This window comes from Fringilla coelebs (genome assembly GCF_963513975.1).
Source record: "Fringilla coelebs genome assembly, chromosome: 14".
Taxonomy (NCBI): domain Eukaryota; kingdom Metazoa; phylum Chordata; class Aves; order Passeriformes; family Fringillidae; genus Fringilla; species Fringilla coelebs.
In genome coordinates this window covers 9,711,401-9,729,516 of record NC_140040.1, presented here as the reverse complement: position 1 = coordinate 9,729,516, position 18,116 = coordinate 9,711,401, and positions in this window count along the sequence as shown.

Here is an 18,116-nt window from a genome sequence, read left to right as displayed (position 1 = left end):
TTAATACAATTCAATGATAATGTTAAAAGGATCCCTTTTAAATTTTTTTAGTAAACAAAACAGAATTTTGTTTTATTTGAAACTTGTTTCATCCCCTTTAAGCCCTCTGACCAGAAGGCACCATTTCTGTATCAGTCTTTCAGATATTCCTTAATTTTGCACCACACCTTGATCTGATAACTTGACTTTACAGCCTTAAACCATGATTTCATGTTTATCTATATTGTTTGTTCTTCCCTCTTTCAATCACCAATGAATAATGTGGAAATCAGTAGGAGAAAACTGATTTTTCAAAAGTTTAGGGGCTGCACCCACCTTGGCTTCTTGTCACACTCAGTCCTTTACAAAACACTGGACCAACAGATTTACACTCGCTTTGCCTTAAAATAATCAACAAAACACAGTTTAATGCTATGAAAAACTAAGCCTGAATCTTTTCTAAATCATATTTTCAGCCAAATTTTTCCCAGCCATTAGGAAAAATTCAGTCACTGATGAAGTTCTGCAGTCTCATTTTATTCACTGCCTTCAAAAGTTTTAATAAAGTCGTAGTTATCACAAACATTTTCCCCCACAGAGACTTTTCTGCTTTGAAAATCACCAAAGTGCTCCCAGGCTGACTCTTATCCTGGTATTTCATATAAACATACAAAGTGCAATCTGTGACACAGAACCAAGGGTCATTGAGAGGTCTTGTGCCATGTTGAACTAATTACAAAAAAAAAATGGCAAGAAAGTAACACATGACAGTTTTATATATTTCAGAGATACCTTCTGCAGAACACTCAGAGTCCAAATGAATAACAACAAAAACAAAAGACTACATCAGTCTATAAAAAAAGTTGACCTTTTAAATTTTTCAAGTTTTCAAAATGATTAATTTTTTCACCATTATGAACAGAAACTTTTGAGTAGTTTCTGGACTAAGCAGCTTCACCTCCTTATCATGAGTAGATTGCTATTTCCACTGTATCACCAATGACAATTTTTCAAATGTTCCAGGCACAGCAGATATAATTGGACATAATTTGCACTGACCTCAGCTCAGCAAAGGCAAAGACAGAAAGAAAAAGCATCATCCTTTCTCATTCCCAAGTGTCTACAGACACGTGGCTGCTGCTGGAGATTCAGTTTGCCATGGGGAAGAACTGAGTATCCAGCTAATAGCCACAGACACATGATTTTTCTAGGCAATTTCAAACAGATTCCTTTAATGGTCTCCAACCTTCTGATTTGCAAACATCAATATATATTTCTAGCAGAAATCCCAATCCCAGAAAAATGATGCTTTGATTTTGTTATTTTAGTTATTCTTTGTGAGCCCTAGTGGTGACCCATACAGACTGAAAAGCAGCAATTAGCTGTTTGACATATTTGTATATATAGACCTCTGTGTATAATTTTGTGAGAAAATATTTTCAGATACTAGAAGCTTCAAATGCAAACAAACCACCAAGCCTGTCTCAAAAACAGAAAAAGGAGTAATTAGGATGGCTGAAACTTAATTACTTAGGATAAAAATATCCTTGTTTTTCAGTGAAAAATAAATTAATATCTCATACTGGTTTAGGTATAAAGAAGTTTAAAAAAATTCAAAAGTTAAAGTACTACTTAGCTAGGAATACAGGACTCTTGAAATAGGTTTGAGCTTTTAAACACAGATATTCCTGAAACTCCAAATTCCCTACCAGCTTTGCAGTTGTGCAGGATGAAACCAGAAAGCAAACATTGTATGACAGAAGGAAAAATAAGGTGTTTTATATGGGACAGATGTTAAGATGTTGGTTCTCTGGCAGTCTTTCCTCCTGTGATCATGTTTGCTTTTACACCAAGCGCCTTTCTGAATATTGCCAAAAGCCCTTCCTTACTCCCAGTGCTACATCTGCCATCCAGAACAGTCAGCACCTCGGCAACCATCCATCCAAGTCATAAAAATTCACATAGCTCACATTTTCAATCCCACCAGAACGTACAAGTTACATACAGATGGTTAGAGGAACCCAACAAATGAGACACCCAGGTCAATAAACCAGAAAACAAACCAACACCCAGAGAGAAATGTCTTTTTTCACCATTTTCACAGCAATTTCCCTATCCTTGAATCTGTGTTTTAATGGACATGGTTATGTACACAATGAGAAGCCATACATCAATAAGAGACCAGTTGTAGAAAGACAAATTGGGTTCACTGACAGAGATGAAAAAATTCACCAGTCTTGTGGTTGGCCATTTATCTCCTGATGTTTTACACCTCTGAACTGAGTTACAGCACTGCTGATACACAGGTAGGGAGGGTACTGAACTCAGGGTGGAACGATTATGGCAGGGACTCACTGCTGATCACAGCAGTGACAACCTGTGCCCTCCCTTCCCAGTCTTCTTTAGACTCAGATCAGTACTTGGACACAGAGCAGGAAAACAATTTATGTACCACTGAAATATAGATGTGATTTGCAGAAAGATCAGTGACAGCATATGAATACTAATTTCTCTGACAAATAATACCAGCAGGGGCAATCCAAAAGGGATGATTGTACATACATTATGACCAAATTCAAACATTTGATGACTGAGCAATGTTTTGGCAGGACATGACCAAAAGTAGGGGATGAAAAAGGGAGGCAGATCCCCTTCCTGCTCCAAAAAGGCTACACATTATTTTTGGCTACTTGTTCAAGCTACATTCATTTTGTTGCATTTTTTTAATAAAGCAGTGCCTGTGGAGGCTTTACTCTTTACAGCTTCATGGCAATGCTAACTATGAAAGATGCTGTAACAATTCAAATGATCCCTATAAAGCTTATTCATGTCCACTTGGTTACTAACTGTAAAGGGGTTTGGTTTTCTCCATGGAGACCACTCAATATAATGCTTGCACTGCTCTGAAAGCATCCAGTACATTTATGAAACCAGTGAAAATCCTCCAACACAGAAAGCTGAAGCAGCCCATTGTTTTCTCAAGACATGCAACTCACCATCCAATTTTACTTTTTTCTGACTGACTACCTTAGCTTGAAAAACAGAGATAGGGCAGTCAGAGAAAAAATGAGCCATGATCACGTGTGGGAATGCACGAGTACAGCTGGGCAGAAGAAAACATTCAGATCTGTAGCATTAGTAGGAAGCAGTTTCATTTCACCCATTCCTTTCAACTAGACAGTCTGTACAGACCCCAAACTTCAGACAGGACCCAAGCAATCTTCATTTAATGGTAGCTCAGGTACAAAGGAATGATTTTCAAATATTCATTCAAAGTCACAATGGGGAAATTATATTTCTCTTCCCAATGAGCTCATAAAAATCAAGAGTTTCTCCTTTGAGCAGCAGGTGCCCATCCTTAAGACTTACTTGCTCATAAAAATACAAAAGGATTCATATAATGATCAGTTGCAAGCAAGCTGGTGCAGTTAACTTTTCAAATGTGTTTGAGACACAGCCTGAACGATATCACAGTCAACCCTTACATTTCCATTTTCATTTAACTTTGATACAGAATAAAAGATGAGAGCACACAAATACAGAAATGTACTATTAAATTCATAAAATATTTCACTTGCTTTTGGCTGAGTAACATCATGTGCAAAGCAATAAAAATTGAATTAAGGCAAATATGAAATGCTCTTTGTTTTTCTGTTGTTTTAATTTCCATTTTTCATGTTTTTTCCAGAGGCTGGTTTTAGCCTATTACACACAATACCTGTCTGTTTCTTGTCCTGTCAATCATCTGGCCATATATTTTACTGTTCATTGATGCTTGTAGATCTTAAGGTTTTGTAATCTGCAGCAAGCAATATGAAATATATTTGTTGATCTTAAAAAAATAAGTCTTTCATAGACATGTGCACTAGTTTAATCAGAGATATAAGTATTAAAATTTCTGCTAGCTTTGTGCAGCAGGGTTTAGCATGGGAGTTTTTCAGACACCGATGGGAAGCTGGTGGCAAACACTGCAACCATTACCCACAGCAGACCAAGATTTTCAAACACATCACTTCTTTTTCAGTCATTAGTGTCTTCTTAAAACAACATCATGCTTTGTTTCCTTGATCAAAGCCACAGACTTAGGAGTGTGAAAATAAATTTCACTTTGGTGTGTTCCTTTCAAAACACATCAGTCTCATAAGCAGGCTAATCTTTGGTGATGTATCATGATGGATTGTGCTTATCCATGCAAATTGTCCAGATAGATGGTTTGCCACTCATTAAAAGGGATTATTCTCCCCCACACACACCAGCACCACATGTGCTCACACAGAGTGAGAGAGACATGGGCCTAAATGTTCACATATGAGCCTTGAGGAAACTCTGCTTTCCCTGGCTCAGTCTCAGGGCTTGGAGCAGTGCTTTGGTGAGGCTTTGGAGACACCTACCATTTCACAGGCACTACACTGGGACCCCTCCAGTGGGATACCCTCAGTGCCTGCACAGCTACACAGACAGGCTGAGCTACCCTGCAATCAAAAATTGCTGCTCTAAGAGCCATCCTTGAAATTCATCACATCCACTTCTACGGCTGCATTTATAGCACCTTTACAGGCAGAGTATTATCCAGCAGTTGACTAAACCACTTCTTCCCACTTCTGTGGCCTGAATATCTCATTTCTTGACTTCAGCGGGACTTTGGTTTGAGTAAGGTATGGAATTATCTTGTATCTGTTTCAAAAGCTGAGGTTCTTCCTTTCAAACATAGTACAGCTCTTATTTAAAAAAGGAGAAATTTAAACTATCCCTGTTTGCATAGTTGAAAAATTCTCGATTTCCTGTTTGTGTCTATGTTATACAAGAGAAATACCCTACATTATGTAAATCAGGGCATAGCTTGATATTCCAGAAAAAGGTAGAATCCTTCATCTAGGGAAGGAAGAACCTATCAGTGAAATTACTAAACACAGCTGATCTCCTGTTAAATCCCTCCATGGCCATATTAAAGCAAATACCCCATTAATTATATTCCTGTATTCTGGGATCCACAATGCTTTATTTATTGCCTTAAACTGCATCTACAACAAGACATCTAATGAGCAGTAGCTTTTCCCAGTAATACAGATAATCTCTTTGCAGAGAATTAGTTCTTGGAAAGTAGAAATGCACCTTTTTGCAAATTCCATTTTATACTTTCAACCCCCAGGAGAATGGGGAGCGGATCATGAGGAAGGAAGGGAAGAGGGAAAGACAGATTAAGGATGTAACAGTAATATTCTTTTGTTCAACATCTGCATGCTAGAGAGATTACACAATCTTCAGCAGATCAGCAAAAGAAGATTTGAAGAGACTACAGTTAAACCTTCTGAGCAATTGAAACACTCTACTGCCTTCTTACCCTCCACCCCAACCTTCCCAGGTCCACAGCTAAGAAATATCCCACATCCCACCCAACTGCTAGGATATTCTTTCCATCTTTTAAAACCCCCTGAATGCCATGCACCCATGACCTTGAAGTAAACATTGTGCTAGCAGCACACATTGTCAAACAGAACCAACATCTGCAGGCAATAGACAAGGGCCCCTCTTCTCCCTCCTATAAGATCAAGCAAAATTCTAGCAAGAATTACAAAATTCCACAAAGCTTAGCTAGCATCCCTTTTTTGCATCATAAAATGAGAACACTTAAAAGAGAAACACAAGTTTCCACAAGTCTCATCTTCAACAAAGTCTATCCAGAAAATGAAGAAATTTTGGAGACTGTGAAACCACTGGAGGAGCCCCAAAGTTTGTTTTCCCTTGACATGGAGACAACAAATATTCCATAGCTCCTAAAGTAGGAGAGGTACAGCTGACACAGCACAAGCATTGTGGAACAGCACTGACCAGTAAATATTTCTCATGTCAAACCCAGTTTTCTCTCACACTGATGATGAATCAGACCAGCTGATCAGTGATGAAACACTAAGAACTGCTACAGCTCCCATTTTCCCAACACTGCAGACCAGTGGTCTTGGTTCACAGACCAACAGTCTTGGGAACTAGTATGGGACATCTCTCCATCATATCTGGTATTAATTTACTTGTTTGTGCCATGTTCTGTGTTTACAGCAACATAACTGGTGTGGATGCTACACAGCAGCACGAGAAGCACACAACTCATAATCCTCTAGTGGCTATAAATCCAGCAAGGAAATGTCAAAGGTGGCTGGGCTCAGGCTAGTGCAATTCCCTTTATTTCCTGGAGTCTCCTCCAAAGCCCTGCCAGGCTGCACCCACCCCTACAGAGATCAATCCATCCTACAGAGAAATACCCAAACATTTCAACAGGAAGATGTTTCTACTAATACTATGCAAAACTGAGCATAGATTTTTAAAATACCAGGCAATTGCTGGAATATAAAACACAGTATAAGCTCTGCTGCTGTCTGCATGGTTCATAAGGCACTGCTCAGCCTGTGCAAGCTGAGCTACAGGAACACAATGCTGATGGGAAATGAGAACATCCACTTCACCTCTGCAGTAAAGCAGAGATGAAAAATTCCATTCCAAATGCTAAAAAAACCCCACTGTGTGATCAGGGTAAACCCCTCTCTGCTTTCACAGTGTGGACAGCCCCTGACACAACCCCTTGTGCTAGAGCTGGGTACACAGAGGTTTTGAGCTTGCACAGGGCTCACCTGTGTGCAGAGGCCATAAGGACTTCAGTGAAGGAGACAGGATTGGGGATTGTGGGGACACAATGGAGGTTTCAGGGATGAGCTGCCATAACTGCAGACAACAGGTAAGGAAGTGATATTGTGCCAGGCTGCTCTGGACCTCCAGGGATCATTGTTCCCCCTTCACAGTCAGGGTGCTGCAGCCCCAGCAGCAGTTTTGTGCAGAAATCTCAGTGGATGCAGTCCCATTTATGTATCACCCCAGCAGATTAGGCTGTAATACACCAACAGTAACAACCCCACTTTCCATAAAGTAGACAAAGGCTTGAACCTCCTAAAATGCACCCCAGGTATGCCCTAAAGAGAGCAAAGATTGATTTTACTACTTTCCTCAGAACCTGCTGATGATATTCTCAGAGCATATTAATGAAATATTATCCTACTGAGAACAAATTCCCAAAGATCAACCTTGCAAATAGCTGTTTTGCAAAAAAATTTTTGTGGCTTTAATATTTACCACCTAACATTTCACACCTGATAAGGAAAAAGTGCTGCTTTGACCTGCTGCATAGTAATGTGGTGTGAAGCAATGAGAGCCAATTTACTGGGCATCACTGAGACATAATGTGGGGAACACTGTGTGGATTCACAGAGTGAATCAAAATGCTGAAGCTTTCTCTTCTGTGATATCTGCAAATCACTGAATAATGTGGTTCACTGACCAAGTGAATTATTTTCAAGGAGTTTGGCACATCTTTAATTACAAGATATGTAAAGATGAAATGGAAACACGCTGCGCATATTTCTTCATGGCTGCTCAACTTTTCTTATGGAAAAGCACCTGTTTTTATTAAACTGTCTCTAGAAGGCATAAAATGTACGAGGAATAGGCTGACAATATATTTCTCAACATGTGTAAGTTACCATCTGGGCAACCTTACAAGGTATGGATCAGCCATGTGTAGGTATTGTACCTGCACACACAAAGCTACACATACATAATTGCACAAATATGTAGAAAATAGATTTCTTCCTATCACAAATATCTTTACATTTAGGCAGTGTACCGATGGTATTATAATGTTTCTCTTGCAACTGAGGAAGGCTAAAAAAAAAAACCAAAAGCCAACACATCAAGCCCTCTTTACTAAACATTTATGTGCCCTTTATGCTTCAAAAAATCAGGAATTTGCATGCTGACAATGATTATGTAAATGGTGTTTTGACAATCAGGGCCCCAGAGGATCCCTCAGCTGAAAGCAATTCTCTTTTAAAGGTTTCATCATGGTCCAAATCAGTGGTTCTTGAGACACCATTTTCAGTAATGCAATAAATACCCTGTCAGATTCTTGCTGGTTGCTTTCCTGTTAAGCAATGAGCCCTTCTTGCTTTGAAACAGCAGCCCCCAAAAGGTCTCTGCTGATTTTGAAGGGCTGTGGCATATTATGTAGTTTTAAACCTCCACTCCGGGTAAAATATTGCAGACTTGACTCAACTGCCCAAAATCCATAGGTGACCCCACTTGGAGCAGGTGGTGTGACTAGATGATTTCCTGAGGCCCTTTTTAACTCAATTTGTCCCATAATCCTACAATCCTCAAATAGCTGGGGCAGGCACACTGCAGAAACATACATCCAATAATATTCTGGCCTCACCCTGAGCTGCTGGACTAATGCAACCTTTCAAGTCAGGGCTGCAAGGTTTTATCTGAAGTGAAGATTCCAAACATTCATGACATCAGAAGTATTGAAGTGTGCCCAAAATTTTGCAATAAATATTGTGAAGGAAGGGTGCTTTCTCAGCACCTGTACTGTTAGAGGTATTGTGCATAGAAATGTCAAAAACTCACCCTTAAAGGTTTTTATCCTAACCTAAATGCCTAAAGCTGAAATAGATAAAGATTCAAGGAACTTCTGCAATGTGCTCAAATGTGCATTCCAAGAAAGTAGTTTTATAGGAAAAAAAAAAAAAGCTGATGTGGTTTGGACCCTTTTGGTTGTATTTACCTGCAATCCCTGCTCATGGGAATGCGCAAGTTAAGGTGTATGTTCCAAATATTAAAATAATTTTCCTCCCAGTCTCCTCATTTAAAAATAGGCATATAAGTAACTTGTAAAAAAAGCTGAAAAGCAAAACAAGCAAACCACTATTGCCCACTACTGAAACATCAAACTCCAGTTTTAAAGTGGAATAGAAAGCACAGACTAACAAATCAGGGTCAATCAGCTGTTCTGCTTCTGCAGCTGTTTTCTCTCCCTCCCCAAATACCCAGTGTCACAGAGGAGAACATACTGACCCCACCAGGAACCCTGACAGACAAGTTCTCACACAGCTTCCATGGCAGGGCAGGAGAACGTGCACATCCAGCTCCTGTCAGTGCCCAGAGGGGCCAGAACAGACTGAGGAAACAACTCAGCACTGCCCTGTACCTCCCCAGCCAGGTGTGCCTTCCGTGCACAGCTCATTTCAAATCACCCTGACACTCCTCCTATCAGGCACAAAACAAGTCCAGCCTGGACAGGGACCAGCAGGCTCACAGCAGCTGCCTTTGATATCACTTGGGTGCAGCCACACGTGCAGCCATGCCCACAAAAAGCTCTGCACAGTTTCATTGCATGGGGATGTTCTAAAAACATATATATTATAAATTCCATTGTGGTGATTGCAAAATGCAATTAGCTTAACTGCAGCTTGAATATGCCTGGAGCTGGCAGGTGATGATGGCATTCCCAGTAGTCATGGCATCACCAGAACACCTCAGCAGCCAAGGATGGACACCCTGCCTGGAGCATTCCTCTTGTCCTGTTGAGAAAGCTTTAAGCTTGAAAACCTAAACTGACCAACACAGCACATGTGTTAAGCCCTAGAAAAGAAATCAGAGGTTTCATTTCTGAAGCATATTACACCATCTCTGAGTAAAGATCCCCAGCATTGGGCATTGCAGCCAAAGGCCCCAGAAGTCGGAGAGCAGCAGGGCAGCATAGCAACAGCAGTGTCCAAGGGCACCTGGTTCCAGAGCAGACCTGCTTGGTGAGCAGCTCAGCCCCATCCTGGGACACAAACCAGAGTGCAGCATCTCCTCGAGTGCCTCGATTTATTTTGGAAAGAAACCAAGGTGTAGAGAGACAGGAAACCACAACACGCTCCCAGAGGTGCTGCAGTCTGAATGGGCAGAGGCCCAAGACTGCAGGGCTTACCCCAAAGCCTGAGCTTCCCTCTGCACAGGCACAACCACATGGAACTGCTGCTATTTCAGGGAATCCTTTTATTCCACCAGCTGCTACTACTGAGGTCTGAAACTGAAACCCAGTGTGTGATCTCATGGATGAGTGCAAAGCTCACAAGCTCTCGCATCTTAACAGAGGAGAAGAAAGGCTCTGTTTAGTTGTGCCAGAATAAATGAAGTGCAAAGGTAGCTGGGACGCCTCTTGAAGCTGTTTAGTGCTGGCACTCAATTTGAATCACTCTGAAGAAAAGCTTAAGATTTCCTAGGGAAAGTACTATGCCTCAGTGCCTTTAAACTATTTTTGTGCTTCTGTGATCCTGGGCTGCTGTGCACTGCAAGGATGTGGAGGGGCTGCCTGCTTCCCTGGCTTGTTTTCTGCGCACAACAGCAAGAGCATCTTTCCCCAAATGGATGTGGGGCTTTTCAGAGGTTCTTCCTGTGTGTTTCCTACAGCTCAGGCACAATCTGTGAGGGGCAGGAGCAAGGGCTGAGGGGCCCGTCCGTGCTATTTTATGGCAGTTTTTCAAAAGAGTCATCTGGAAATGTCACTCCAGCTGTGCTACTGCTGTGTTCAGACAGAGAAAAAAGGGAAGAAGAAAGAAACAGCGGCAGTGTGGGACAGAGACCAAGTGTTCAGACAAATTTATGTTTTAGAACTTATGGACAGTTTTTCAAAACTTTTTGCAACATCAATCTGCTTGGAAAATAAAATATTTTGGACAAGACTGATGGTCTATATTTTCAAATTCTGATAAGAAATAACCAAGGCCCAGTAGAATGCAGGCTTGTACCAACTTCATCTTCATAAAATCTCAGGGCTGGGGTCCTACCAGCTACACACTGCACTCACTGAGACAGCAGGATCACTGCTTTGAAAAAAATCACTGAGCACTAAAATAACAAAAAAATCAGGCCCTCGCCATGCTTCGTTCCACACACACTTCATGAATTTCTGTAGGAGATGACAAAAGCAATTTCACACAGGAGAACAATACAGATCCCTCTGCCTCAGCCTCCAGGGTGAGCACCAGTAACAATAAAAACACATCCTCGCCTCGCAAACAAACGGCGAATGAGTCCCGGACAAAATAAATTCTTTCATCAATAACAATCCATCAGAGGTGCTTCCCTCTTTCTTTCTGTAATTCATTTGTTAAATTAACAGCCCCACATACGTAGCCTCCCAGAAAAATAATTGATCTCAGTGCCCTGGATAGGAGCCACTTGACTGGATGCTGGCAGCAATTACCATTTCATGCATGTTATTTCCGTTTGCAGAAGGCTGACGCCAGTGCACACGTGCAGGCTCATGGCAGACGTTCCATGGAAAAAAAGAATTAAAGAAAACAAACCAGAAAAGCTATCACACAATGTAAGTCTTGTTGATTTCTTTGCCACCTTTTGTGCTACGAAAATAAAGCATCTATTTGGTCAACATGTGCTACCAATAAGTTGGTCTAATTAATGGCAGACTGCTGAGAAACTGAGCAGCTTTCCTTATCTGCATAGGAAAGGAGCCCGAGTCAGCTTCTGATGTTGGAAGTTATTTGCAGGAAACTGCCTCACCAGACAGAGCTGCAAACCCTGCTTGTCTTTTAGAAAGAGGAGGGGGGGAAAAAAAAGGTAACATTAGTTTTACTTTAAAGAACTGCCAGGACTCTTAAGGAGATACATCGAGAGCATTCGTGTGAAAGCAGTAGGATACCTGCACTTCTCTGAAGTGGATTTTCCTCACAATATTGATGGCTAACTTGAAGGGAAAAGAAATTTAAAAAAAAACCAAACCAAAACCAAACAACAACAACAAAAATTAAAAAACAAAACACAATCTTAAAAAAAAAAAAAAACAAAACCCCCCCAACATAAATCCAGAGTATTTTTAGGAGGTTGAAAATACACATACTCTAATACTGTAGGTAGTTTTTAGTCAGTCTGCCAGTCAGCACAAGAGCCCATTGGCTTCAAAGTTGCTTAAAACATGTACATTTGTAGATGATGCCCAGTGACCCACAGCATCTGGTAGGATAACCTGGAAGTTACATAGATCAGGTATGTACAGGTAGGGTAATCCTGTCCTTATTAACTATGCAAAGCTCCTGCCAAAAAAAAAAAGTATTAAAAAAAAAAGCGCAATCCATTTAATTACAATGGTTGTGTCCCATCATCCAGAATCTCAGGTTTATAAAGTAAAGATTAAAATCAAATTAATGGAGTCTTATGGCTGATTTGCCTTCCCAATTTGTCAGCATAGTTAATAGAGATCTTCTCTCCCTACTAGAAAATGCATTTTTCCTAATTCCAACATCCAAACCTTTGGTTCAGAAAACTGTGTCATCAGCACTGTATAAATTTGTGAAGACATTCACTGTGGCACCAAGATGTTGCAGGACTGTTTGGTTTTTTTTAGAGAGAAACTAAAACTTCACAAGAGAAGTCTATTAACATAGATCAGTCACCATCAAACCACCAGTTGTCAAAAATTCTTATTTCCTCTGGCTTTCAATGAAAAGAAATCATTAAATCTCCAGATCTGCCTTTCTCTATCTCCTAAAATAGTAGTGCTAACAAAACTGGAACTATCATCCTGGAGTACAGGGAAGTAAAGTGATATTAAAACCAGCTTTCTCTCCACAAGGTAAAGCATACAACTTCTTTCAGGGCAGGATTAACTTTATGCTCAAAGAAAACTAGGGCAAGCAGAAACGCAAGCATGGAAGTCTAAAAAACTTCCTTTAATCCACAGAAAAGGAATTCTATGGCAAATCTTTGAGATTACTAGAACATCTCCAAAAAAAACTTGTACACATTGAAGACATGGGAATAAATATTTAAAATGGAAGCATGGCTTGACACCCACAGCTACATTACATTAAAAAAAAAAATAGTTATGACAAAGTAAAATAATATTTTGAATTACCCTGGATAGCTTTCCACACTCTCCACATAAGTAGATGCTGTCAACCAAGGAATGCATCCAACATCCTCCTGAAGGCTTGCAGATATTTTAAGCCCACAGTGGAACAAAGTGCTGCTGAACACATTTTTCCCCAGGGCTGAAGGAAAAGAGGATACAAAATGATAGGAGACCATCTTAAAATTGAATTTTAGGTGGAGATGCAAGACAAAGGTGAGAACACTCAAAGACTCACATTTGTATCATGCTAGACAGTGACTGGGAAAGAACCACACAGATACTGGAACTCAACCTTTTCAGATGACAAACAGCCTGTTGGCAAAACCAAAGTATTCAAGAACAAATAATGCCAGGTGCTGTCTCATAGCATCTCAGCCCATTAAAAACCTCCCCCACATGTACTGTCCTGGGGTGGGCAGAGCAATGCTGCATAAAGTGTGCTGGAAATGACAGCCCTACGGACAGAGAGAGCAGCTGTGATTAACTTGGAGTCTAATGCAACTCCAGGCTGAGTTTTGTTACAAAGGAAAACAGTTTTGTGGTTTTAATATCTGTCTAATTTCTAGTTCAGTAGTTTTCCCCTTGAAATAACTTTTCAGTAGATTCCTGGAGCAGGTGCTACCTTTCCTTCATAAACCTTGAGATAATGTAACTATAATGATTTTCCAAATAAAAAGTGAAAGGCCATCAGGACAAATATCTCCATTTTGATTTCACTGAAATATTATTATGGTGATGGCAATAATTCCACGGAGGAATTACTTAGAACACACACTCAGCTCTGACCTGACCCAGCTATAACTCAGATGATACCTTTCCTAAGTTGGAAGAATTTATTTTCATTTTCAGCTGAGTTCATCTATTCAAGATGCTTCATTGTGACAAAGAGTTCATCATTCCTGTGCAAATTGCAGCTACCACTGTTAAGAATCGGACACTGCTACAACAAATCCTGCCAATGCATAGCCCAGCTTGGAGAAACAACCTTCAGATGAGCAAAATAAATAGTATCTTATATTTTGTGACTAATAAAGTATACATTTAACACCCCCTGTTGGTAATTGCCTGTATTAATTCAACACTAATACAGGTTGTGGACAGAGAATTTGAGAGTGAAACACCTCCCATTCCTAAACTCTGCCTGCTGCAGACTCCTGTAACCCAAGGGGTGGAGGGACCCAAAGCAAGGCAGGTGAAGAGCAGCAATGTTTTATTAGGCCAGGCTTTGGGAGCACAGGGCTTTTTCAAAGGTCAGGACTTCACAAGTCTTCACATGTCCAAAGATTTGGCTGTACCCTGCAACTACATTGAACAAGTTAACAGAAGACATTGCCCTTCCCCCTAAGCACTGTCCTATTTAGGATGTTGCCATACAGGTCTTTGGGAAATGAGGAATCAGTTCTTGCTCTGTTATTTGAGCCAAGGCTTTTAATGCTACCTGATCAATGGCCTATCAGTACAGGAAAAGATATTTTACCCCAGGAAATACTGTGCAAGTCAGCATCCAAATTAGTCTTAAGGCATAACTCCAACAAATTCTTGCAATGGCAAGAACTGACATCAGGAAAAGAATGGCTGTTCAGTAAAAGAAGAAGATTAGCTATTTTATTTCTTTTTCTGACATTGATTGGTCCTCAGATATGCTGATAGCCAACACAGAGCTACCTGTGCTGATAAGAACTGGCCTATTTCCACCCAAGTGAGCACCATGGTGGCTGTCTCTGCAATATGGCACATATAGAGCTGCTTCTGGACACCCACAGCATGATGCAGGCATACAGAAAGAGACAACACTAACTGGCAAAGCATGACATTTTTCCCTGCTCAAATGGTATATCTGAGTCACATTTCTATAACAAAAAAAAAAAAAAAGCTGCAGCCTCTAAGTTATTATTTGAACAAGATATTTCAACAATACAACCATAGCTTGTTTTTAAAAGCAAAAAAAAAAAAAAAGAAACAATACCCACTGGCATGCATTTTTGGATTTAGAACTTGTCGTCTTTTTTGTTTTAGAAAATCAGGATATTTACGACTGTACCAGGATATATACAACCTAAAATAATAGTCACTGATAGATAGCATGAAAGAAAAAAGTGATATGCCCAAATCTGCTAAATAAGTTTATATCAGGAAATGTGCTTTGCATTCTCTGCTGATTCAATTATTGGAATATAATTGCTAGTTGGGTAGGTCAGAGCTGCCTTGTCCTCATTCCAGAGGAGGCAGGAATGTTCCTGAACTGAGATCATTCTGGTGAGGTGACTCACTCCTCTTTCAGATCAGATCAGTCCAAGTGGACTCCTTTAGACAGGAGATTAAATTTTTAGTTCTAATACAAGTCCATGCCCTCTCCAAACAAGGTCCCATGCCAAGCAAGGTATGGAAAGAAGTTTCAACTTTCTTTTCAAGTTTTTCACAGGTCATTTTATGACAAAATAATGCGGCAAACACAGTTTTAGTTCTTCCTGGGTATGAGAACATCAGTAAGAAATGTTGACTCTCCCAAGCTGGCCTGCAGAAGGGCTGGTGCTGGCCACTGGCATTATGGCACCTTCTGACTGCAGCTCCCAGGAGCTGCAGCTCCCATCTGGCTCTGCTACTGCTCAGCCCCCACCACTGCCTGCACAAAGAACCCGGAGACAAACTACACCAGAGCCCTGAGCAGCGGTGGTCATTCACCAGGATTTGTGTCCTTTTAATTGCTGCCTATTAAACGGATACTCTGATGAACCTGCTGGAGTCCAAAGCCCTCAGTTCCACCTCCTCAGCTCCTGCCAGATGAGACTTTTCACTCATCTGCCACCTGCTGCTTTGCAGCTCTACCACAGTGCCAGGATCAGCAAGTGGTTCCAGCTCTTGGGTGGTGATCCCAGGAGAACAGAATATTCTCCAGACCAAAATCATGCTCATTTTCTGCACTGTGCTCCAGCAGATACATTTCTAAATGAATACTGCTGCGTTTGCTGATCGTTTTATGGTTTATTTACTTCTTGAGCATGTAATATTGTTAGGGAAATGTTGTTTTTAATTACTTGGAAGAACTATTGTTTCAGAAGGCTGAATGCATTTTCTACCAAGGGGTCTTTATAAATACAGTGAATGTTACTGGTTATGCCTCCACAGATGGGTACTGACAGCTGCCAGCCAGCTCTGCCCCTGCTCAGAGTTGGGCTGGACCCAAGCCAGAGCCAGTTCAGAAGCCACAATAGTTGTGTTAGCACGGTGTCAAGCCCAAAAGCCTCTTGGAAAAATCAAATCTGAAAAACGGGTGTCTTTCAATTCTTTGAGGAAGTCTTAGTACTCAACAAGTGCGTGATAAGTTTGCACTGTTTCAACCGCACAAAATGACAAAACCCAGAAAATAATCAGGAAATAAATAAAGAACCAACTATCAAAAATTGTCATTATTTATCTACAGATAAAGGTATGCTGTAAGTAGAGACAGGAAGGGTGATCCCATGTACAAAAGAACATTAATTATATGCTCACATCCACATGTGTTAGAGATAAGCACATACAAGTTACACGTGCACGTTAAGAGCCATCATTTTTCAGCTGTCCTTTCCCACACCTCCCTGTGGACTGGCATTAGAAGGACAAGGGGAGTGGGACAGCTGGGCTTGGGCTGTGTCAGCAGAGGAGACAGGGAGCTTCTAGGGCTTGTCACTGCACAGGAGAGCCTTTGGTGGCTCAACACCCTCAGCAAGCCAGAGGAGTCAGATGGAGCAGAGAGGGGAGCATTCAGTCAGCCCAAGAGCAATGCTGGTTGTCCAGGTCCTCTGATAGCAGCAGGTCACCCCCATTCTCTCTGAAGTGGAACAAGAATTAACAATACAATTCAAATTTCCTTCCTCTCAGGCCCATGTTGCCGGTTCTGCTATGAGCAGTACTTTAACCTAGTCCTCAGAGCAGTTGATTTGAATCTCAGTGCCTGGTGCAGCTTGCAAGGAGAAACCAAGCAGAGAGAGACTGATGTGTTTTCTCCAGCTCTGAGAGTTGTAAGCTCTGCTTGTTTTGCTCTGGACTATCTCTGCAGCAGCACACATAATCATGAATACATGGAGACCAGAATAAACTATCCCACGCATGTGGCCACTCCATTCTCTCAGTAAGGAAATAACCCACTGCTGGAGTCCAGACCTTGCTGGCAGCCTGGAAGCCACGATAATGCAAGTCCTGTCTAAAGGCAAACATCTGGTATCCTCATTATACAGACCCTACACCTCTCTGCAGAGAACAGGGAGGCAGAAATATGTCTCCACATGGGAAAGGAACTATGACTGAACTCCAGCCCCCTCTTTGCAGGCCACGGAATGGATACTCCATGCCAGGACTATTTCTAGCAGAGCATGTGCTCACTCACTGAAGGAGAGAGAAGGATCAACAGAAGGCACTCTTGACTTGGGGAAATTAGGAATGCAGGTGGAACCCCATCCCTGGAAACGCTATTACACAGAATAAAATATGCATCAGGAGGATTTATGTGGGAGGCTCAAGGTCTCCTCCTCCATTTCATTTTCTGTGCAACCATAAATTACCTTGTATTTCTGAAGAAGTTGGTGTTATAAGCATATGGTTCATGATGTTTAAGTCCCTTTTTCTACCCAGGAAATATTACACTATCAGGAACAGGTTTTTCCCCTTTGTCTCTGCTAGAATTATTGCATTGTTGTTAAATTCTTGGTGCAATATTTCCCCAAATCAGAGAGCTGAGAGGAGGCAGCACAAGGTAGAGTTTCACAAACACATTCTTTAAGAAAAGCAGTATCCTACAAATCCCACAACAAGCCCTTATTGGCACTTCCACTAATGTAAATAAAATCTATTTGGTTCTCGGAAAAACAATCACTTCATTCTTGTTATCAGAGGACAGAATCTGGGTCAACAGATGCGTTTTGGATATGCACCAATTCTTAAATGATTTACTATTCTGATCTGTGGATACAAAAAGCAATTTCCTACACCAGCAGTACCTTAGCACAATGTGCACTTTCATCCTACCACCTACATTGCTATAATCATTAAATATTATAAAACATCTCCCATAGAAGAAAAAAATTCTGATATATTACTATAATGTAAATCAGTGCTTTGGATTACAGTGTGATACTAGTTCAGTTATTTATATGTGTTTCAACTAAAAACATCCAACTGGATTTCAACTATCACAAGATTAATCTCACTAATACTTTATATATACAGATGGTCAGACAAGAAAAATTAGAAAAATATGAAAAATTAATATATTCTCCTTGTATAATATAAAATATGATTTGTCTCCTAGAAGATTAGAACTGGAGCTTCTAGTACTAAGAATAACTAGACTAACCAATATGGGCCCTCTGCTTTGTGGGAAGTTTTTCATTCTGTCCCAGCTCGAAAGTTATTGTCA